Genomic DNA, 24,679 nt, shown 5'->3' with positions numbered 1-24,679 from the left:
TTACCATGTACCTGGTGCCTGGTAAATACGCCATGACCTTTTGTTAAATAAAATAAATGCATACCTCTCTCCCCCTGTAGCAAGACTAGCCTAGAGACAGGGTATCCCAATGGTTAGTGCTTGCCTGCAGAGCCCCTGAGTCTCATGATTTCAGTTTTCCCATCTCTAACGTGGGGATACTACCCTGAAGGCTGTTGAGACTTTTAAATGAGATATCTACATAGCTCCAAAGTCCTGAGCGCAGTGCCTGACACGGCAGGGTGAGTAAGCACCCAGCACTCATCATCTGAATCTTAGAGAGTGCTACTTCCCACGTTTTGCCTCTTCTAGGTTCACACACAATGTGTACTTTTGGAAATCCTGCTGCAGTGAAGATCAATTTCGTCATTTTGCCAATGAAATTCCTAAACATTTTATTTGAGAGCCTGAAGATGGAAACATTTTTGGTCATTTTTAAACCATACCAGCATCAGTTATCAGTTTTTCCACTCAGCTGCAGAAGTCACTTTGTAGGACAAAGTCACAGCAATAAGTATTTTACTGTGATCAAAAGCCATCTTTGTTTGCTACCCAGCTTTGGGAGAAAAAATACTTTGACCCAGGAGCTTGGAAAATTCTTGAAAGTTTTCATTTTATCCCAGCAAATCCAACTGAATTGGTAAGACTCTTGGCCATGTGAACCTGAGGCAGTAGGAGTAGCCTCTGCCTTCCACCTGCCCCACAGCATTCAGAACCCATCATGGTGCACTGGGCATCAATATACATGGGTTGTCGATTCCTCCATGGGAGTACTGGACTCCATTTCTACAATGGCTGCTATATTGCCAATACACTCGGAAAGCAGCACTGAAGAACATTTTGAAAACGGGGAAAAAAGCATCCATCAATTCACCACTCTAATACAACTCTTAATTTTGTGTGGAAAGTTCTCTTCCAGTCTTTATTCACGTGCAGACATATTTTTACAGCACTGGAGTCATAGGGAAAAACTGCAGTGGCTTAAGCTAAGAACCAGATACCATACAGCTCATGTCACTAAACTTTCCAAGCGAGGACTTTTTCTTCCTTCATTCACTCCAGTCAGTCAGTCAGTCAGTCAGTCAGTCAGTCAGTCAGTCATTCGACAAACATGGATTTAACCAGGCTCTGGTACTACGCCCTGGGGAGTACAGAGATGGAGATGACTAAGTCACAGTCCCACCCTCAAGCAGCTCCCAGTTTAATAGGGGAAACAGACAAGTCAGCAGGAAATTACAGCACATTGTGATCAGTGCATAAATGCTAGGAATGCACAGAAGAGAGACATTAAAGGTAGACGGGAAAGAGTTGCAGGGGACACAGGAGACCAGGCAGAACATACACATAGGCATGAAGTTAGAGGAAAGCAAGGTGTCATCAGATAGCCAAAAATAGTTCAGAATAGCTGGATCATAGGTAGATGGCAGTGGCTGCAGTAAGAAACAAAGGAGGGGGTAAGGTATTAAGACTAAAGCTCTCAATTTCATTCTGAAGACTGTAGGGGAGCTTCAGAAGAATTTTAAGCAGGGTAGTAGCATGATACATTTTAAGAAGATTGCCCCAGCAGCAGTTTGGAGAGTAGATGGCAGGACATGAGCTAGGTAACAGGGCAACTGTTCAGCAGGCTTTCACAGTAATTGATCAAGATAAGGAGGGTAAAATACCTAGGAATAAACTTAACCAAGGATATGAAAGACTTATATACTGAAAACTATAAGACATTTTTGAAAGAAATTGAAGAAGACACAAAGAAATGGAAAGACATTCCGTGCTCATGGATTGGAAGAATCAACATAGTTAAAATGGCGATATTACCCAAAGCAATATACAGATTTAATGCAATCCTTATCAAAATCCCAATGGCATTTTTGCAAAAAATAGAACCAAAAATCGTCATATTTGTATGGAACCAAAAAAGACCCTGAATAGCTCAAACAATCCTAAGAAAAAAGAACAATGCTGGAGGTATCATACTGCCTGACTTCAGCTGGTACTACAGGGCAACAATAATCAAAGCAGGGGCCGGCCCGATGGCTCAGGCGGTTAGAGATCCATGCTGGTAACTCCGAAGGCTGCCGGTTCGATTTCCACATGGGCCAGTGGGCTCTCAACCACAAGGTTGCCAGTTCAATTCCTCGAGTCCTGCAAGGGATGGTGGGCAGCGCCCCCTGCAACTAAAATTGAACACGGCACCTTGAGCTGGGCTGCCGCTGAGCTCCCGGACGGCTCAGTTGGTTGGAGAGCGTCCTTTCAACCACAAGGTTGCCGGTTTCGACTCCCACAAGGGTGGTGGGCTGTGCCCCCTGCAACTAGCAAAGGCAACTGGACATGGAACTTAGCTGCGACCTCCACAACTAAGACTGAAGGACAACAACTTGAGGCTGAATGGCACCCTCCATGGCTGGGATTGGGGGGACAACAACTTAACTTGGAAGGGGGTCCTGGAAGTACACACTGTTCCCCAATAAAGTCCTGTTCCCCTTCCCCAATAAAATCTTTAAAAAAAAAAAAAACAGTCATCAAAGCAGCATGGTATTGGCAGAAAAACAGACACACAGACCAATGGAATAGAATTGAGAACCCAGATATAAACCCCCATAAATATGGACAGATAATTTTTTATAAATAAGCAAAAAAACATACAATGGAGAAAAGACAGCCTCTTCAATAAATGGTGCTGGGAGAATTGGAAAGCCACGTGCAAAAGAATGAAACTGGACTGCTATCTGTCACCGTGTACCAAAACTAACTCAAAATGGATCAAAGACCTAAACATAAGACTTGAAACAATAAAACGCATAGAAGAAAACATAGGTACTAAGCTGATGGGCCTTGGGTTCAAAGAGCATTTTATGAATTTGACCCCAAAGGCAAGGGAAGTAAAAGCTATAATAAATGAATGGGACTATATCAAACTAAAAAGCTTCTGCAAAGCAAAAGAAAACATCAACAAAACAAAGAGGCAAACAACTCAATGGGAGAAGATTTTTGCAAACAACGTGTCTGATAAGGGGCTAATATCCAAAATACATAAGGAACTCATACAACTCAACAACAACAGAAAACAAACAATCCAATTAAAAAATGGGCAGAGGACCTGAATAGACATTTCACCAAAAAAGACATACAAATGGCCAACAGACATATGAAAAAATGTTCAACATCACTAGTAATCAAAGAAATGCAAATAAAAACCACAATGAGATATCACCTCACACCAGTCAGAATGGCTATCATCAACAAGACAAATAGTAACAAGTGTTGGAGAGGCTGTGGAGAAAAAGGAACCCTCATACACTGTTGGTGGGAATGCAGATTGGTGCAGCTGCCATGGAAGGCAGTGTGGAGGTTCCTCAAAAAATTAAGACTTACCATATGACCCAGCAATCTCTCTCCTGGGAATCTACCCAAAAAAATGTGGAAACATTTATCCATAAAGATATATGTGCTCCAATCCTCATTGCAGCTTTATTTACGGTGGCCAAGACATGGAAACATCCAAAGTGTCCTTCATTACATGACTAGATAAAGAAGATGTGGTATATATACACAATGAAATACTCTTCTGCCTTAAGAAAAGGTGAAATAGTACCATTTGTGACAACATGGATGGATCTCGAGATTATTATGCTGAGAGAAATAAGTCAGACAGAAAATGTCGAGAACCATATGATTTCACTGATATGTGGTATATACAACTGAAAACAACAAAAGAACAAGACAAACAAATGAAGAAACAAAAACTCATAGATACAGACAGTTTAGTGGTTACCAGAGGGTAAGGGGGGAGGGAGTGGTAGATGAGGGTAAAGGGGATCCAATATATGGTGATGGAAGGAGAACTGACTCTGGATGGTGAACACACAATGGGATTTATAGATGATGTAATACAGAATTGTACACCTGAAATCTATGTAACTTTACTAACAATTGTCACCCCAATAAACTTTAATTAAAACTATATATATACCAAAATGTCTAAATAAAACATCACTTTTGCCATGTCACAATGCTTTCCTGTCTCCCCTTATTTCCAGGATAGGGTCTTTAGACTGTTAGTGCAAAAAATAAAAATAAAAAGAAAAGAAAAAAAAAAGAAAGATGAGGAGGATCTAGAAAAATGAGATGGCTTCCTCACCTACATGCTGTGTCACCTTATTAGGTAACTTAACCTCTCTGTGCCTTAGCCAGCTCCTCTGTAAAGCAAAAATAACAGTAGCATCTCCCTGTGGAGTCACTGGGAGGATTACATGAGACAGTGCATGCAAAGCACCTGACACACTGGCTAATACCCAGAAGACACTGAAAACATGTCACTTCCCCTTCCCCTCATTCCGTTTTCTTCCACCTCACCCTTCTTTAAAGGCTGGCACGATATGGAGCATGGAAGTGTCTGAGGCAGGATTCTAACCCAGACAGTCTGACTCCAGAGGGCAGTGGAGAAAGTTTAAAAGTGCTGTTGTCAGGACAGTTACTTAGAAGGATTGTTTAGCTGAGTTGAAGGCCCAGCTGAGTTTGGAAACTATGACTTTCAAGTGGGACTAATCAACAAAGTGATGGGATTTTCTCCAGAAGAATTCCTCCATCTGGGTGTAAGCACAGAGGAGGAGGCTGTCAGTTAAATTTATCCAGGCTTGGGTTTTTGCCTAGTGGGTGTGTCAGAAAGACACAGGGTAAGAGAGCTGAGGATATAGACAAGATTCTGAAGTCTACATTCAGGATTTGGGCAAACAGACCTGGCTTCAAATCTCATCTTTGTCCTGTACTAACTGTTGGACTTTGGGTAAGTCACTCAACATCTCTGAAGCCCAGTACCCTCAATGGAAAAAAAAAGGCAACAGTACCTGTCTCATAAAGTTATTGTGAGAATTACTGAGATGATGTAAAATGCTTAGTATGTGCCTAGCACATACATATTCATTGCTAATTTTATCATCATCACCATCATTTTCAAGAATGGAGAGGGAAGGAGATCAGGTGGGAGGGACTGACAAGGTGGGAGAATGAAGGGAGCTCAAGAGCGTGGGACCAGGTCGTCCTGAGTTACAAAGATGAGCTTTGAGGTCAGCGGGCAGGATGTGGATGGTGGGAGGTTCTGAGACGCGGCAGCTCTGACCGGTGAGGAAAGATGGCATGGCTAGAATGGGGATGTGTCCTGCACGTGGATCATGGATATCGAACTCACCTAGAATGATGTCGGGACTTGGGGTGCAGAAGAAGACAGTGAGCCAGACGTCGAACTCTTCGTTGAATGGGGAATAGGGGTGGCTTGACCAGGAGGGGACGGTTAAAAGGAAAGGTCGATGGGAGTAGAGAGAAGATGGTGCTGTAGCCAGATGGCCTGAGAAGGAGGAGCTCTTGGCCGAAGGCGGAGGAGTAACGGTCTGGAAGCAAACAGAAGCTAGAGCACAGACCCCACCTCCCAGCCCTAGGGTGCCTGTGGTATGGGAGTGCGAGCAATGTCCACTAGGGGGCGTTTCAGGCAAAGCTGTGAGCTCCTCAGTGGAGACTGGTTTCAGCACTTCCAGGCGCGGAGGAAGAGAACTGTATTCTGTGAAGTTTATTTACAGGGCAGGAGCATTGTTTCCCTTGGGGGACGGGAGTCCAAAGGGTGCAAAGAAGAGTGGGAGAGGCCAGTAGTAGGGAGATAGATGAGTCAGGGGTGGTGGGGAATGAGAGCACGGAGCAGAATGAAGATGGTATGGGAGAGGACAGATGACAGGCAGGCAGGCTCACGTTTGGGCTGTAGCCAAGGACTGAGGGATGAGAGGCTTGGTGGGATTAACTGTCCTCAGATTTCCAAATGGAGCTTTTTTTCCCCTTTACATCTTTTGTTTATTATAAAAGTAACATATGCTTGTTTCAAACAAGTCTAATCATTACTGAAGTGAAAAATCTGCCTCCCCCATCCCATTCCCCAGTGATAACCACTGTCTACCCTTCCAGATATTTTTCCTATGTGTAACATATAATGTCCTTAACGAAAATCAGATCCTATTTTACTAATTCTTCTGCAACTTGCTTTTATCACTACATTGGAGACATCATTGCATGTCAGTATATAGAGATCTAGCTTGTCCTTATTTGTGGCTACATCATCATTACCATCATTATAAGTAGTAGTAGTGGAATAGTAGTAGAGTAGCAGTAGTAGTAGTAATAGTAGTAGAGTAGTAGTAGTAGGGATAGTAATTAGGGTGGCAATTATCAAATGCTCTGCACCAGGTACTGTCTAAATATTTCATATTTCGTATGGATTATCTTGTTTACTCTTCATAAATGAGGTTTTATTATTTTTCCCATTCTACAAATTAGAAAACTCAGGCACAGAGAGATTTGGAAACTTGAACAAGGTCATACAGATCCCAAGGGCTAGAGGAGGAAGTCAAACCTAGGCAGTCTGACCACAGAGTCCAAATTCTTAAATTATTAGCATAGTGAAGCTCAGTCTGCCATTATTTGGATGTACTACATTCAACCAGTCCTCCACTGAAGTCATTTAGGTTATTTCTAATTTTTTGTTCTTTACAAGTAATGTTTAAATGAGCATCCTTATACATGGAGTATTTCAAAAATATAAACTCTTAAAAGAAGAGTTGCTGGGTCAAATGGTTTTTCAAGTTGCTCTCCAGAAGTTGTGCTGATTTAGATGTGCACCAAGAGTGAATATGTGTGCCTGACACCATATCCTGACAAACACTGGGTTTTACCAAACTTTTTTTATATTTTTGCCAGTCGAAGAGGTGAAAAATGATACATCAATCATCTCAGTGCTGTTTTAATTTGCATTATTATTAATTTTTACTGAGCTTGTGAACTTTTTTATATGGCATAAGCTCTTTGTGTCTCTGTGAGTTTCCTGTTTATTATTCTTTGACCATTTTCCTAGTGGATTTTTTGTTCATCATAGTCTCATTGATCTATAGACTCTCACTCATTCATTCCTTTAACAAGTTATTGAGTACCTACTGTGTGCCAGATGCTGTCCTAGGACTAGGCATACAGTGGTGAATAAGTAAGCCTCAGCTTTTATGAAGGTGACATGTAAGTAGAGGAAACAGATAATAAGCAAATAACCAAATAATGTGATTGCAGATCATGACGAGTGCTATAAAGCAAATAACACACTTCCTGTAATGGAACTCTTAAAATATAAAAAAATAAACCTCTGTCTGGCTTCTATGTTGTGACTTTATCCTGGTTTGTCCTTTGTCTTTCAACTTTGCATGACATATCTTTGCCATAGTGAAGTTGTTCAATTATTGCAGTCATTGTACACCTGAAATCTATGTAACTTTACTAACAATTGTCACCCCAATAAACTTTAATTAAAAAAAAGAAAAAAATGAATACATATATTTTTCAGATGTAAAAAAAAAAATTTGCAGTCAAATCTGTCATTCTTTTTCTTTATAGCTCTTGGGTTTGTTTGTTTGCTTTGCTTTGCTTTGCAAAGACTTCCTATTTCAATATTTAAAAATTATTCTCCTATGCTTTCTTCCAATCTTAAATAGTTTTTGTTTTTGAAATCTAAATCTCTGACTAAGCTAAAATATGTTTTGGATTAAGGAGTGAGATAGAGATTCAACTTCATTTCTTTCTGATGGCAGGCCAGCTGTTACAGTAAATGGCACCATATATTAAATGGTATGCTCTTTGCCACAAAAATGGTGAAGTGAGGCCCACAGAGAGAAAAAGCCTTGTTCAGGGTCATGTAGCAAATTAGGGTGCCAGAACTGAGCAGAAATGTAAGGTCCCAGGGGTTGCTGACTGCATGGCAGCAATACACAACTGAGCTCTCCATAGTTCCAACCCCTGGTTCGGTTGAACTGCCCACCCTGACGTGGGTCAAGAGTTTGTGGCCACGGTACCTTCCCATTCCAATAAGCCACCTGACCTCTTCCTCAGAGATAGGAATGCAGTGACCCATGGCAGCTCTGCTACTTATAAACAGGCAAACACCTACTGATCTCTGCTAAGTTACCTCACATTAAGGTAGCTTTGGCTGCAGAGGACTGAGGGCAGGGGGCAGATAGATTTGTTATCTAGGAACCAAAATAGGAAGTGTCTATTCTAAATAAAGAAATCTGGTGTTGTTTTCTTTCATTTAGTTGCTGACGGAGCAGCTGCTGTCCCAGGAGCCTTCTAAGGGGGGCTGCCTTGAATTATGCCAAAGTGATAAGCTGGTGGTTTGGAACTTTCTGGAACTGGTCCTGAGGCCCCAGAGAGAACAGACCGAAAATCCAAAAGGTTTTCTTGAAAGGACAAGTGTTTACACCACCTCCATTGTAGCGTGGCCTAATACTCAATTTTACTGGGTGTTTCCTATACGAGCTTTCCCTTCTTCCTCCACATTTCTCCAGGCTGTGGACATTTTCACACACCCCTCCCACCCCTGGAAACAGACAGGCGGGAAGGTGTCTCCAGGGAAAAAGAAAAGTGAGGTGGGAGCTGAAGTCATTCAGGCTACTTGAGGTGACATTTTTTAAAAGCTTGTATTTCCCTCAGTTACCAGATTTTCAGTCAGAGTATTTGAACGAAATAGGTGGATAACTGCCTCTATTATTTCACTTGGCTTTCCATGGATATACACAACTGAACATACTAGTGAGTTCTTGTCCTACTAACCTTGGTGGGTATTTTGTTGCTTTTCTCCTAAACCCCGCAGTAAATTTACTGCTTGTAATAAGGTAAAACAACATTTTAGCATCCCATCTGTCCCCTACCGACAATCATAACGGGCAGCCTCTGCAGTGAGATTTCAGGTCCTTCTTCCCATGACAAGGATCTGTCCAACCAGTCATAGTAATGTCAGATAGTCCCACAACTGATACAGTGGAAAGAAACGTGAGTGCTAGCACCAACTCTGCCATGACTTGCTGTGTGACCTGGGGCAAGTCACTACCCCTCTAGGACTCAGCTGGCTTCTAATAAAATGAGGTCAATCTGAGTGGATTCCCTAACCAGGCTCCTTGTCAAAATCACCCATGCTATTTATTAACATGCATATTCCCGGCCTCAGTTTAGACATACTGAATCAGACTGTCTGAGAGTTGAGAGCTGCTATATCTGTATTTCAACAAAATTCCCAGTGAGTCCACTGTGCGGGCAGGTTTGGCATCCAGGGAACCAGATGACCTCAGAGTGGCTTCCACCTCTGACATCAGGTGGTTCAATACCTTCCTCAACATTTCTCCATTTTATCTCTACCAGAGGTACTTCCCTTCACCCCCAGACTCCGTGCAAAGGTGGGGAGAACCCACTCCCTCATCAGGAACCATGAAGGCTTTAGGCATTCATTTTTCAGATATTGAGCAGTCACCTCTGGGGACAGGACCCAGAAGGAGGGGTCATTATTGATGGAAAGGGTATGAGGAGAGTGAAAAACAACAGCAGCAACAAAAAGAAAGTGGGGGACCGATCTCCCTGAAGGCCAAGGCAGCCTGAGATGCCACTGGGGACATGGACGGCATTAATATACCGTAGGGACTGCACCTGAACCTCATTTTCCCTGGGGTCATCTCTGCCTCAGCCCAGGTAACACAATGAAGAGGTATAGCCAGGCTGGGAAACAGCCTTCCTTTTAGTTGATGAGGTCTTGTGGTTCCTAAGGTTGATACCAGCACATGAGGGTGTGAACACATCTCTCTCTGTCACTGGAACCATCTGACCTCAGTCCCTGGACCCAAGTATAACTCAAGACGAGGCCTATAGGAGCACTGAGCCTTGACATCAGAACACTCTGGCTTTGGTGAGAGCTCTAAACCAGGACCCTCTTTCCATAACTGGGATCCTGCCCTCTTTCGGCAATCAAGAGCCCCCATCTCCTGCTAGTTTTATCTCCCCACTCTGCTGACCTAGATCCCTGACTCTCTGGCTCTATGCTCGAGTCCACATTCAGTATTCATTATTCACTCACCTGCTTTTTTCTAAGCACCTACTCTGACCTGGCACTGGATTAATTAAGCCCAATAGAAGAAAAATCGACATGGTTCTGGCCCTGAGGAAGCCAACAGTTTGGCACAGTAGTTTTCAACCTTATCAGAATCAACACCTCTCTTTTATAACAAGTCTTTTTTATTGCGCTCCTTTACTGTCCTGACATTAAATTCATAGCTACTATAACCTTTCTACACACATAAATTTTAAAAGATCAATAATGTCTTGCGACATAAAGAGGAATTTAAAATAATCCATAGTAAACTACCATGTATTTAAGTATGTAAATGCCCACACAGGTCTACATGGAATGACTAAGTGAAGTAGTGAGAGGCTTGGACCTTCATATAGAATCCCCATGAATGCAACAGCTACAAACACAAACTGATAATGGGGTTTTGCATTGACAACTCTAATTCCAAAAGCAACATCACAATTGTTTGACATGATTTTCTGGAATGGTGAATGACTCTGGGTATACCTCTGGAAAAAAACAAAAGTCACTCGTCCATCTCTACGCAATGCAGTTTCATTAAAATTGTGTGGTTGGAGGGGGGAACAAAACCCTTTATGCATATATGTAAAATATTTATTGTATAAGTTTATATACTTATAAATGGGATTTTCACCTCCATGGAAGTCCAACAGAACATTCGAAAATCATGTGAGATGCTGGACTAGTCTTCATTTTGCAAGACTGTCCTGTGCATTGCAGGACACCTAACCCCCATTACCAGTCCAAGTGACCTCACAGATTTTCCAAAAGTCCTCCAGGGGGTAGTATTGCCTCAGTTGCCAGCCGCTAGTCTAGTCTTTCAGCTCCTCTAGGACTGAGGCTTTGTCTATTTCTCCCCAGGTTCCCATCATCTTCACCCCCTCCCTGAAATGGAGTCCCATCCCTACTACCAGTATCCGATGGGACTACCAGTAGCCCCACCTGTGCATGATCAGTTAGTTCAGCTAGGCTGGGTAGAACTGCTGCTTCCACTGAAGCCAATTGCTTGTCTAGATTGCAACCTGTTGCTGCCACTCTTTGGGTGCCCCCACCGAACTCAGCTCCTGCAGCTGAGTCTCCTACTCCATCCCAGGGGTTCTGCTACTTGCAGATACCAGCTCTTCCACTCTGCATCCCAGCTCCGAAGCCTCCTCCATCCCAGCCCCAGTAGAACAAGTACAAGTGCAGCCGGGTTGGAACTTGGATCTCACCAGATCTCGGTGGCCTTTTGCCCGTAGCTCGATTCCCTTAGGATATTGAAAGAGGAAAGGATTCTTTTCTGCAAATAGGAAGACACAGAAAATTGGCATCCTCATGGCTTTCTTCTACCAACCTTTAAACAGTTTTCTTATTAGCATCACACAGTGAGTTCCAAACTATTTGAGAAGCCAGCCGCATTCTCTGTAGAGCACTGTGGCGGAGAGTATGTGCTCTGGAATCAGACAACCCTGGATTCAAGTCCAGGGTCTTCTTCATACTGCTGAAGGCCTTTAAGATTTTCACTTAGACTCTCTAATCTGCAGTTTGCGCATCTAGAAAATGGTGATAATAATAGTACCTACCTCCGTAATGTCCTTCTAAGGGTGAAATGAAATGAATGCTTATAAGATGCTTAGCAGAGTGCCTGGCACATAGCAATCCCTCAGAAAATGATAGTTATTGTTGCTATTCTGAGAATCACATGGTGTGCTCTGAAAACTGGCTTCAGCTAACTGTACTTGTCCTATTCTGCATGTTTCCACTTTATCTTCTAAACCAAGTTAGACATTTTTCTGAGGCTGACCAGTATGGGTCTGTGTCCTGGATTGAAGTTCCATCTAATGAGAAATACCAAGCTGATAAAATCTTAAGGACTCTATTCACCCAGCCAAAAAGAATGTACTTTTTTTTCATTCTGTCTCATTCCATAAACAACAGCAACAACAACAAAAACAAAACTGAGATATAGTTATTGAGCAGACCAGGACTGGGAAGCAGAATTAACTAAGAAGTATACTTAAATATGGCATCCACTTTCTTAGAAAAATTCAAGAATTGTCTGAAAAGGTGTCTGGTGAAGTTGGCTGCATGGTTAATCACCTCTAAGCAGTGTCTGCCCATGCCAGAGCTTTTGGAGGAAAAGGGAAAAACACAATCAACCATCCAGGTGCCAAAGAGAGCATTCAGCTCCTGTGAAGAGACGATATTAAAAATTCATTTCAGTGCCAGCAGCTAGATTAAGGCAACAGACATCTTGAAGGTTCTAACCTGTTTGCTTAGCATTATGAAAAGGTCTTGAACAATCCAGAAACCAGTGAAAGAAACATCCAAACCTTCATCAGTCAATATTTATTGAGCACCTACTATGTGTGTGGCACTATGTAGGCTATAGAAAGCAGAGGAGTATAAGAATCAGTCTAGAACCTTCCCTTGAAGAACTTGTTATCCAATTGGGGAGTGGATGTGGGGTAGGGAAAAGAACAAAACCCTAGAGAAAGCAATAAAAAGCCCTTCAGCTAGGACTTTCAGAGTAGGCCAAACATCCTTTTAGTTGCTGTAATTATAGTCTCACTAAATCAAGCAGACCAGATGTTCTGCTATTTGATAAAGGAAAAAAACACAGTAAAGCTTATTAAAGTGGCTGTATGACTTTACAAGGACTTACACAGAGTAGTCCAGAACCAGTTTTTGGTGTCAAGCAGATCTGGGTTTAAGTTCTGGCTCTGCCACTTTACTAGCTGTATGACCTTGCCCAGGTTGCCTAAACTCTCTGAGCCAGTTTTCCCCCTGTGGGAATTGAAGGTAATAACAGTACCTTGTTTGAAGGATTAAAAGAGATATGTTAGGTAAAGCACTCAGCATAGAGCCTACCACATAGTCAATGTTCCCTAAAAAAGTAGCTTACCATAATAATTCAAAGAGGGAAAATGAGTGTCACTAGCATTGGCCAAAGACATCTAGAAACTCTAAAAGAAATTTTGAACCTCTACCGTTAGCAATGAAGGCAGGTTCTACTCCTTGGAGCACCAGCATTCTTGGGGAAGGGCTGGCTGGCTTTGGTAAGATGGTGAGGTAAGAAAGTATTCCTCCAATAGCTCCTTCTCCCGCAGGATAACCTGACTTTCATGCTGCCACCTACATGCCCAGAGGTGGCTCCCTCCCACCATTGAGGCCCCTCTCTGGGAGCTCTTGGTCATCCAATTTCAATATTCCTCTCTTTACAACCTCCCTTTGCAATTTAGCATCCTACATCTCCTTCCCTGAGGTACAGCAATACAAGAAAGAATAGAAAAATTGTAATGTGACCTTTTAATAAAGAATGACCTGTATGTAAAAACCCAACAGCGCCTCTTAGAAAATGCGTGCACACAAAACCCCACAAAAGGCTCTGACTCATTCTTGGGAGCAAGGACAGGAACACCTGAATAGATTTTTGTCTAATTTAACTGGCAAAAATGGATCTCTGAATCTCCATCAACAGTACGTATAGTTTCCACCCCAAAAGGAAACACCGGGTTTTTGAGAAATCATTATGGATGTGGATGACAGAATTTGCTTCCAAAAATGCTACCATGTGTATTTGGTTGTTTCCTGGTTATTAATACAATACATTTTGCCTCTAAGTCAAATGTTTTTACTTATGCCCAGAAAAACTTTGAGTTACAGGAAGTCTCACAGGCTTAATTAATGAGGAGTTTAACTTAATCCAATGGTTTTACAATAACCCAGACTAACTCAGACTCACTCCTTGCATTTAAAAAGGGGAAGTAACCAGAGGGTAAGGGGGGTGGGGGGTGGTAGATGAGGGTAAGGGGAATCAAATATATGGTGATGGAAGGAGAACTGACTCTGGGTGGTGAACACACAATGGGATTTATAGATGATGTAATACAGAATTGTACACCTGAAATCTATGTAATTTTACTAACAATTGTCACCCCAATAAATTTAAAAAATAAATTTAAAAAAAAAGGGAGGGATGCACATGGAAGCTGAGTAGACTGGACCAGTTACCCACTTATTACCTCTCAGTTCCAAATGTAGCTTTCAATATATGCTCTGCAATAAACAACAGAACTCCCTTTTGTATTTCTCCTTTAAAAAAAGTGGGGGGGGGGAAGTAGGTGGTCAGAAATGGCCTTTAGCAAGCTTGTTAGAGAAAAGGCACACGATGCGCACAAACAAGGCTGTTTCTCCTGAGGCTGAGGTCACTGTAATTATCTATAGTGCTTTTTGTATGTAGTTTCCTATTACATGTGTTACCTGTTGCTTTCAACTTTCTGCAATTAGTTTCTTGTGGCCAGATAGTGCTGTTTGCCCTTCCTTTTACCAACCAGCACTCTCGGGAGAAAGTCACTCCTGGCCTCTTGAGTTTGGCCTGTGAGTGTGTTTTAAAACGGGGTGGGGGTGGGAGATGAAGGTAAGGGGGATCAAATATATGGTGATGGAAGGAGAACTGACTCTGGGTGGTGAACACACAATGGGATTTATAGATGATGTATTACAAAATTGTACCCCTGAAATCTATGTAATTTTACTAACAATTGTCACCCCAATAAATTTAATAAAATAAAATTAAAAAAAAAAAATTTTTAAAGGCAAAGCTTCTTAGCCCAGCCATATGAAACTGATTGGAAAGGCTCACTGTAGAAACAAGATGCCTGTTGTGTTTAACAGCTGAGCTCTTTGCAGCCCCATCCTAAGCACTAGGTCATAATTTTGGAATGAAAGAACCTGTAAGAAGCTTCAAAAGACAGCAATGAAGATGATTAAGGGATTGGAAAAGAGGATCCAGGAGAAAAGATTAAAGGTATTAGGATTATAAGGATGATTTAGACCCAAGAGGAAAAAAAAATGAAGGAGGCTGATATGCTGTTCTTCCTCGCTATTGAGGGTACAGAATAAATGAATGGCAGCATGAGGCACTTTAGGTTAGATGTAAGAAAGAACTTCATAACAAGTCCCTTTAACCACTAAAGGCCGTCCATTCTTCATCCCTAAACCATGGGTAGTGCTCCAACCATGTGTTGGACTGTGTGCTAGGCACTAGAGAAGTTCCCAGGTTAATGAGGGAGATATAGCAAATAGATCATTACAAGACATTGGAATGCATTCTATAATAGAAAGAATTTGGAATGCTTTGGATTTTTAAAAGGTGATGAGGGCATATAGCATAATATTATGTATCACCTCCAGTGGGGTCTGAGGCAGCACCCAGTAATCAAGTACATTAATATTACTGTCGTGCCAGGCATCATGCGTGGTCCCAGCTCCCGCTCCCCACATAAGAACACAGGATGTGGTGAGGCCAAAAAGGAACACCCACGGAGCCATAGGTAGGGGAGTCGTACCACTATATTCTCGCTGGCGGCTAGGGTGGAGACACAGGAAGCAGGAGCCACACAATTCTCAACCCTTACTGCGCCGCTTGCATCTTCTTGCTAGGTCCCATTTTTCTGCTAGTGTAGCCACAGCAGTTATATTAGTGGCCAGTGGCTCACTGGTTACAGCTGACGGCCAACTAGCCACAGCTGATGGCCATGCAATCACAGTTGATGGCCATTTACTACCTGAGCCAGCACCTTTCTACGTGAGGCCGAGAGCCTGGAAACTGCACTCCTGGCTCTGTCCCCACACTCCACCCCTACAGGCTCTCGCCTCACAATCTACGCGACAAGCATCTTCTGCGAGGGGCCCTGTGCGAGGAGCCTGGAGGTGAATGCAATATCCTAGACACAGCCAGGCTCTCTGGACACAGCCAGGGTTTCTCAGGGCACCACCAGTGCTTCTGGGCACAGCCAGACTTCCTGGGCTTCTTAGGGTACCACCAGTCTTCCCGGACACAGCCAGGGTTTCTCAGGGCACCACCAGTGCTTCTGGGCACAGCCAGACTTCCTGGGCTTCTTAGGGTACCACCTGTCTTCCCGGGCACAGCAGGATTTCTCAGGGCACCACCAGTACTTCTGGGCACAGCCAGACTTCCTGGGCTTCTTAGGGTACCACCAGTCTCCCTGGACACAGCCAGGGTTTCTCAGGGCACTGCCACTCTCTCTGGGCACAGCCAGACTTCCTGGACTCAGCCAGGGCTCTCAGGGCACTGCCACTCTCTCTGGGCACAGCCAGACTTCCTGGACTCAGCCAGGGCTCTCAGGGCACTGCCACTCTCTCTGGGCACAGCCAGACTTCCTGGACTCAGCCAGGGCTCTCAGGGCACTGCCACTCTCTCTGGGCACAGCCAGACTTCCTGGGCACAGCCAGGGTTTTGCAGGTACCACTAGTCTTTCTGGGCCCAGCCAGTCTTTCTCACATATTCTCCATGGCGGCTGGTCAAGACACAAAAGCAAGCATCCGTCAGTTCCACTACATGGTGGTATGTTCCCAAACAGTCAAGTGGTCCACTAAATTAGGGATGGAAGGCAATACCCCATAGTCCATAGTCATTTGCCAGGGCTGTCCTGGGGGTGAGGGACGAACTTGACCTCACCCTCATCTCCCACGAGGACTTAGCAAGCGTTTCCTCCTGGGACTACATGTCCTGCATCCGGGTTGCCTCAGCAAGCACTTCCCAGCCCACAGGGCTGCAACGACCTTCACTTTCTTTGGCCTATGCTGGTTAGAGAGCCGTCCACGTCTTCCCACCCCTCCACAGGGGTCCATCTCTCAGGCAGCTGCTCCTCCTGGTCTTCCAGAGACTGAGTGTTCATACACACAAACTGCTCCACCACTCTTCAGAGAGCTTTGGCCGGCACTATACCCTGCTCGCTGTGCCATTTGTTGTGCAGGGAGGCCTGCGGGGTCTCTGCTCCTGCTCCCCACATAAGAACACAGCATATGGTGAGGCCAAAAGGGAACACCCATGGAGCCATAGGTAGGGGAGTTATACCACTATATTCTCGCTGGCGGCTGGGTTGGAGAAACAGGAAACAGGAGCCACACAATTCTCAACACTTACTGCGCCACTTGCATCTTCTTGCTAGCCCCCATTTTTCTGCTAGCGTAGCCACAGCAGTTATATTAGTGGCCAATGGCTCACTGGTTACAGCTGACGCCAAGTAGCCACAGCTGATGGCCATGCAATCACAGCTGATGGCCATTTACTACCTGAGCCAGCACCTTTCTACGTGAGGCCAAGAGCCTGGAAACTGCACTCCTGGCTCTGTCCCCACAACTGGAATAAAAACACATGAATATTCACACAGGGTGTGATAAATAAAGACTATAAATGTCCTCATGCCAGTTTGAGTTTTGCTGCCAAATGAGTTTGCCATAAACTTACAAAAGCCTCTCAGTTTTCAGTGCTTTTGGGATTTTGCAATGATAGATACGGGACTATGGATCTGTGTAAGGGGAGTCTGGCCCAGCAGTAGGACTTGAGAATGACAAGAGACTTCTGGCCATGGGCAGAGCCTGCCTGAGAGTCCAATGTTCTAATCTGTCCAACTCTGCTATATTGGTACCACAGACAAATTTTGAGGAAGATGGCTGTGTGTGTGTGTGTGTGTGTGTGTGTGTGTGTGTGTGTGTAAAGCAGGGGGAACCTCCTCATTGCTCCTTGGGTCAAGCCCACTTTCACGAACTATCTATAAAGTGGCCCCTAGCAATGCATCTCAGAGGAATTAACCAAAGGTCAATAAGTAGTTTTTGCTATTATTATAATGATTTTACATACTCGACACCATAGTGTCTTTGAGCACACCCAGAAATTTGCAAAATAAGCATCCTCATGTGGGGTTTCGAAAGTGGGGTGGAATCACTGTGCAGGGTCCCATCTCTGGCCTTCCTTTTTAAGCTCTGTTCTGTGAAGAGCAGGGCAGGGAGAGACTGGCCACCCTGCTCCCTCTCTCACATCTACTGCAGTGGATGGCAGAGCTTGGCAAGGGATAAGAAAGCTGAACCGTCTATACGGAGGGGCACCTGAGCACCTGGTTATCTGGATTGGGGGAACACCCAATTACCCTCCGCCAGTTAAGCAGCTTCACGGAGAGGCTAGCCTCCCTTAAGGGAGAACACGCAGTGAACCCTGTCACACCCTCAGAAGTTGTTTGCTTCCTGAGAAAAACAGGGGCAGTCCTTGAGCTCATTCTCCTTCTGTTCCCAGTCAGAAAAAGGAGACCCCCTTCAGGGGCCACTTTCTGCTGCCATACATCCGCAACCATCACCTACACCTAAAGCTTAAAAAAACTGAGGCTCTCTCTTGGGCTTTAGATTCCCCACCAAAGCATGCCGTCCACACTGATCCTCCTCTGTGGCCTTTGGGAATCCAAGCCCGCATCATTCATGATGAGCTCAGCCTACAACCACTCCCTCCAAGGCCTGGCTTCCTAACCTTGGTTATTCCAAAGTACACATCTGTTGCAACTCACAGGGCCTATGCTAGGCAAAACCCAGAAGGGGACACAGCCTGCATTCCCCAGAATTCCCACACCCCCATACCCCACCCTACTCTCCAGTGCTTCCCTCTTCTTTCCCCGACAGCAAAGGCTCTGATAAAGGAAGGTGCCCTCAGACATAAATAATAACCCTGCCTTACCCAGGCACCCTGTCAGACTACCCCTTGAAATTGGATTTAAAGGAATCGTGCACTGATGGTAGAGTTTGTGGCATCACTCATAGGCAAAAAAGGAGATACCTGGGAGGAAGAGAGCACAGGGGGAGCCTTCTCAGCACTCATCAGATTATGATGTGGAGCCACCAAATCAGTCTTCACATTCCTTATACTATAAAAGATGGACTGTGGCAAAACTCCTCAGAGGAACGGACTCTGTTCTCTGAATTCAAATTATGTCATGCAGGCAGATATCAAGAGAGAGTATCTGGAATTAGGATTGACCTGGACAGTCAGAGATACAGTTTTGCCAAAGGTTGAGGGTGCCAAAGGGAGGGGGTTGGGAAAGGAAGGGGAGATTTAATAAAAGAGAGACCTGTTGGTGAGAAGAGGGAAGGAGAAACAAGGGAAGAAGCAGTGGGTGAGGAGAAAGAAACCTGGATGGCAGGTTGGGGTGAACCAGAGGACTAGTAAAACCGGATTTAAGGAAACAAGTTAACATTTCTTGAGTGCTTATTTTGTACTGGATACCGTTGCTGTGCCATCTCACATCATCCTTACAACCACCATAGATGAGAACTATTATTAGATCCACTTCACACGATCTATTATTAGATCCATTTAACTATTGTTATATCCATTTTCTGAGGCTCACTGAGAGTAAGTAATTTGTGACAAATCACACAATCAGTGAATGGTGGAAATGGGATTCAAACATCTGTTAGTCTGAATCCAGAGCCCCAGCCATCTGAGGAAGGGGCCAAGCATCTTTTGGTTATAGGAAGAGAGTCCCTGGTGTATGATGGCCCCCAGACAACTCATCCCCCTCACCTCAACACAAAGCACCCACACTGCTCCCACAGTGACCACCTGCTAGTGGGTTAAAGATTGCATTCAGAGAGGGTGCCATTAAAATGTAAATATGTATTCTGAAGAAGGTTAACACAGCACAGAAGTCAGGTGAAAAGCCTGCCCTGTTGTTGTTGTTGTTGTTGTTGTTTTTTATTAAAGTGTCGGGGTGACAATTGTTAGTAAAGTTACATAGGTTTCAGGTGTACAATTCTGTAATACATCATCTATATATCTCATTGTGTGTTCACCACCCAGAGTCAGTTCCCCTTCCCTCACCATATATTTGATAACCCTTACCCACATCTCCCACCCCCCACGCCCCTTACCCTCTGGTAACCACTAAACTATTGTCTGTGTCTATGAGTCTTTGTTTCTCATTTGTTTGTCTTGTTCTTTTGTTGTTTTTGGTTTATATACCACATATCAGTGAAATCATATGGTTCTCTGCTTTTTCTGTCTGACTTATTTTGCTCAGCATTACACTCTCAAGATCCATCCATAGCCACGTGCAAAAGAATGAAACTGGACTGCTATTTGTCACCATGTACCAAAGTTAATTCAAAATGGATCAAAGACTTAAGCATAAGACCTGACACAATAAACTGCATAGAAGAAAACATAGGTACTAAACTTATGGACCTTGGGTTTAAAGAGCATTTTATGAATTTGACTCCAAAGGCAATGGAAGTAAAAGCTAAAATAAACGAATGGGACTGTATGAAACTTAAAAGCTTCTGCACAGCAAAAGAAACCATTGACAAAATAAAGAGGCCACCAACTGAATGGGAGAAGATTTTTGCAAACAGTGCCTCTGATAAGGGGCTAGTATCCAGAATATACAAGGAACTCATGCAACTCAACAACAAAAAACAAACAACCCAATTGAAAAATGGGCAGAGGACTTGAAGAGACATTTCTCCAAAGAGGACATACAAATGGCAAATAGACATATGAAAAAATGCTCAACATCACTAATTATCAGAGAAATGCAAATAAAAAAACCACAATGAGATATCACCCCACCCCAGTCAGAATGGCTATCATCAACAAGACAAATAGTAACACGTGCTGGAGAGGCTGTGGAGAAAAAGGAACCCTCATACACTGTTGGTGGGAATGCAGACTGGTGCAGCTGTTATGGAAGGCAGTGTGGAGGTTCCTCAACAAATTACGAACAGAATTGCCATATGACCCAGCAATCCCTCTCCTGGGTATCTACCCAAAAAATCTGAAAACATTTAGAGATAAAGACATGTGTGCTCCAATGTTCATAGCAGCTTTGTTTACGGTGGTCAAGACATGGAAACAACCAAAATGTCCTTCGATAGATGAATGGATAAAGAAGTTGTGGTATATATACAGAATGGAATACTATTTGGCAGTAAGAAAAGATGATATAGCAACATTTGTGACAACATGGATGGATCTTGAGAGAGTAATGCTGAGCGAAACAAGTCAGACAGAAAAAGCAGAGAACCATGTGATTTCACTGATATGTGGTATATAAACCAAAAACAACAAAAGAACAAGACAAACAAATGAGAAACAGAAACTCATAGACACAGACAATGGTTTGGTGGTTGCCAGAGGGTAACAGGGGCGGGGGGTGGGGGGTGGGAGATGAGGGTAAGGGGGATCAAATATATGGTGATGGAAGGAGAACTGACTCTGGGTGGTGAACACACAATGGGATTTATAGATGATGTAATACAGAATTGTACACCTGAAATCTATGTAATTTTACTAACAATTGTCACCCCAATAAATTTAATAAATAAAAAAGATCCATCCATGTTGTCACAATAGTTCCTATATCATCTTTTCTTACCACCGAATAGTATTCCATTGTGTATATATACCACAACTTCTTTTTTTTTTTTTTTAATTTTATTTTATTAAATTTATTGGGGTGACAATTGTTAGTAAAATTACATAGATTTCAGGTGTACAATTCTGTATTACACCACAACTTCTGTATCCATTCATTTATCGAAGGACATTTTGGTTGTTTCCGTGTCTTGACCACCGTAAACAAAGCTGCAATGAACATTGGAGCACACGTGTCTTTATGTATAAATGTTTTCAGATTTTTTGGGTAGATAGCCAGGAGAGAGATTGCTGGGTCATATGGCAATTCTATTCTTAATTTTTTGAGGAACCTCCACACTGCCTTCACCGTTTTAAGGCCTTAGAGGAGTTGGGGAGGATGAAGCACCCAGCAGAATGGGCGGCCTGTAGGAGCCATGGCAGGGGAGGCAGTGTGGCACTGAGTCCCTGAGATCCCTGGGAGTCAGAAGACGCAGAAGACAAATTTGACTTACATCACAGCTTTACCCAGAGCTGGCCACACCCTCCATGCACACAAATGAAGGGAGGAATATATGGTGTAACATTGGAAACCAAGAGTTTAGGTTCAAATCCTGGCTTTGCAACCTCTAGGCTACATAACTTTGGGCAAGTCACTGCTCTGAATTTCCATTTCCTCATATGCAAAATGTAGGTGGACATAAGAACATTTACTTCACACATGAGATTGTGTGTGTAAAATGTGTAGCACAATGCCTGGTACTTAGTAAAAAGTCATGAAATATCAAATCCATCTGCCCTGCTCTCATCACTTCTTGGCAGAAAAGAGAGGCCACACTTAAAAGCTCTGGAAATAGCCTCTGAAGATAAGTAAGGACTAGGACATTCATTGATTTATTCAATTGAATTCTTTCTTTATGTCCTGGAAAGTCAAACCAGTCCTTGTTCTCAAGGAGCTCACACTCTAGTGGGCACAGGTCCAGCATACTACTGCCATATAATAGAATACATTACATGATATAGGAGGGCTAGTGGGGTACCTGCAAGCACTGAGAAGTCTTCACAGGGAAGATATTTGAGGTAGAACTTGAAGGACAAGTAGCAATTGTTAGGCTGACAAGGAAAGAAAGCATGTTACAGGTAAAGGGAATAGCATATGTTAAGGAGCACAACATGACAGGTTTAAGTGGACCTGGAAGGGTGAGGATTAGTGAGAGATTAGACGGGAGGAGCGGTCAGAAGGGATAGGGTATTATTGAGATGATATTCAAAATGTACACTAACCAGTGTGGCATGAGCATTAAACACTTAGAAAGGACACAGGGCCCACAAACAATAAGTAAGGCCACATTGGAGCCCCGTAAGCAAGGGGTCCCTCATATTTAGAATAGTTTTGGCAACTGAAGTGAATATAGGTAGATATTTAATGCATTTGTTATTATTGCATTTATTATTGAAGCTTCCATGCTGTTTGAACATTTAACCTGACAGTAACAGTAATATCTGGCATAAAAGATATGTATACAGTGGCATACAATACTGTTTCACAGAAGCAATTTTATGAATTGCACCCACATTAGTACATAAGAGATTTTGTACTATCCTGCCAAAACTCGGGTATCTATTCAGTAGATTGTCAGGAAGAGCAGAGAATCTTTCTAGTTCCCCTAAGCACACAGGCCACAGCCACACACATAATATGTCCCTAATGAATGTTGAATTGCTGTAATGAAGTCAGTTGAATTGAATGCCTTCCCTTTGAAATTCTATCCTTGTGAATTTCTTTAAAATGTTTTATCTAATAATTCTAATTAACTCACCTCTTTCCCTTATCCTATTCATTACCGTTGCTAATAATGTCAGGTATTCTTAGGCTAGTGAAGGAACATTTTAAAATTATCTTTGGATTCCATAGTGCTCCCTCTTAGTTAATTACCTTCTGATTCTCTCTGACTCATCCGTGGCCATACCGCACTACAGTCTTATGCTAGCATGGATTTTATTGTGTGACCTGTTGTTTTTCTGAGCCTCCCAAGTATGCAGACTAGCCACACAATGAGGTTATATTAATCATTTATTTGTAAGTGAAACAGGTCACCTTTCACATCAGCTCTCCTAACATGTCAATTTTTAACACATCTAACATGAAACAGCCCAAAGAAATCAGCTCCATCTAGGTAAGGTCCTGTAAGCAAATGTATTTTTAGAAAATTAATAAGAACAAAACTGATTTTTTTCATCACAGTTTAGTCCTAGTCAAATCAATGGGACCAGGGTCATCTCCACCTGCTGTAAGCTGTGAGGGCAAATTCAACATCACATTTGAAAGAAGTGAGAGCCCCAGGTTTAAGCTTTGGAACCAGACCAGCCTCTGTTTGAATTCCAGCTTTACCACTTGCTTGCTGTAGGCCTTAGGCAAGTTTTTTTAACTCACCAATTCTAGCTAATTTGGGGATAAAAATACCTACCTGGTAGGGCTGTTGTGAGGATTAAAGGCAAAGTACGGAAAGTGGAAGTGCTTAGCACAGTACCTGGCAGTGAGCAGACACTCATTAAGTGGTAGTTATTATTATTGTTACAATGAGTCTACTATGAAGCCAAAAGAACATAAGACCATGAGTCGGAATCCTGGGTTCTGTTCTTAGCTGTACCATTAATGAGGCAAAGACATTGTTCCCTCCCTGGACTTCAGTTACTTTGTAAAATAAGCAAATTTGCTGAAGGATGGCTAATGTGTCATGTGGGTTCCACCACTCTCCTATTTGACGTCCATGACAGGTATCAATATCAGTCACAAGATTCTTTCCTGATGAGCAACTACGTGGACTTAGAATTCTTCTAAACACTGGGTCCCAAATACGTAGCCTCTACTTTTCAATTAAACTTAGCAAATGGAATGATGCTTGTTTGCCTTCCCTGAATTCAGTGGCCTCAGATGTATGTTTCAGTGCAAACATCCTGTGGCTCTGTGAAATAAATGCTATCTGATAATATTTGCAAGCCTACTACGAGGCAAAGTGTACGGTTTCAGGTTCAGAGAGTGACTTCATACCTGAGATGGAAACAAATAATTCAATGTATTTGGTGTAATGCAATGAGACCAACCTGGATTTATGTCTACGTCTTCTGCCGTGCCTTAGCTCTGTGACCTTGGTCAACTCACTTAACCTCTCTGAGCCACAGTTTCCTCATTTGTAAAGATGGACCTAAGATGGTGTGTAAGATGTTAACATTAGGGGAAACTGGGTGAACACATAATAACTCTGTACTATCTTTATAACTATTCTTTAAATCTAAAACTATTCCAACCACCCCCCCCAAAAAAAAAAAAAAAGTTTATTTTTACAGGGTGGGCAGAGGGCAACTGCCTTGAGAGGCTGTGAAGATTAAATGAGATAGGTGTGGAAAAGCCAGTAGTTTGGAGCTTTTCTTTTTTCCCACCCATGCATCTCCTTTTACCTACACATTCAAACTTGTAGAACACCTGTAGAATCAGTAGGTATGCTTTCTGGACTGGGATGCCAGCAGGTTCACCTGCGTGATAG

General features: G+C 43.1%; 1 long non-coding RNA gene across 1 annotated transcript in view; it reads left to right on the top strand.

Moving 5' to 3' along the window:
• The window catches only part of LOC141569672 (uncharacterized), a 43,759-nt gene extending 41,228 nt beyond the window's left edge, over positions 1-2,531 (top strand). Inside the window, exon 3 of the long non-coding RNA XR_012493407.1 lies at positions 331-2,531. This is a non-coding gene — a long non-coding RNA (uncharacterized LOC141569672). The remainder of the gene's footprint in view (positions 1-330) is intronic.
• The last annotated feature ends 22,148 nt before the right edge of the window (positions 2,532-24,679 follow it).

The sequence above is a fragment of the Rhinolophus sinicus genome, chromosome X (genome assembly GCF_036562045.2).
Source record: "Rhinolophus sinicus isolate RSC01 chromosome X, ASM3656204v1, whole genome shotgun sequence".
Lineage (NCBI taxonomy): Eukaryota > Metazoa > Chordata > Mammalia > Chiroptera > Rhinolophidae > Rhinolophus > Rhinolophus sinicus.
Note: the sequence above shows the minus strand (reverse complement) of the source record. Positions and strands in the feature narration are given on the sequence as shown.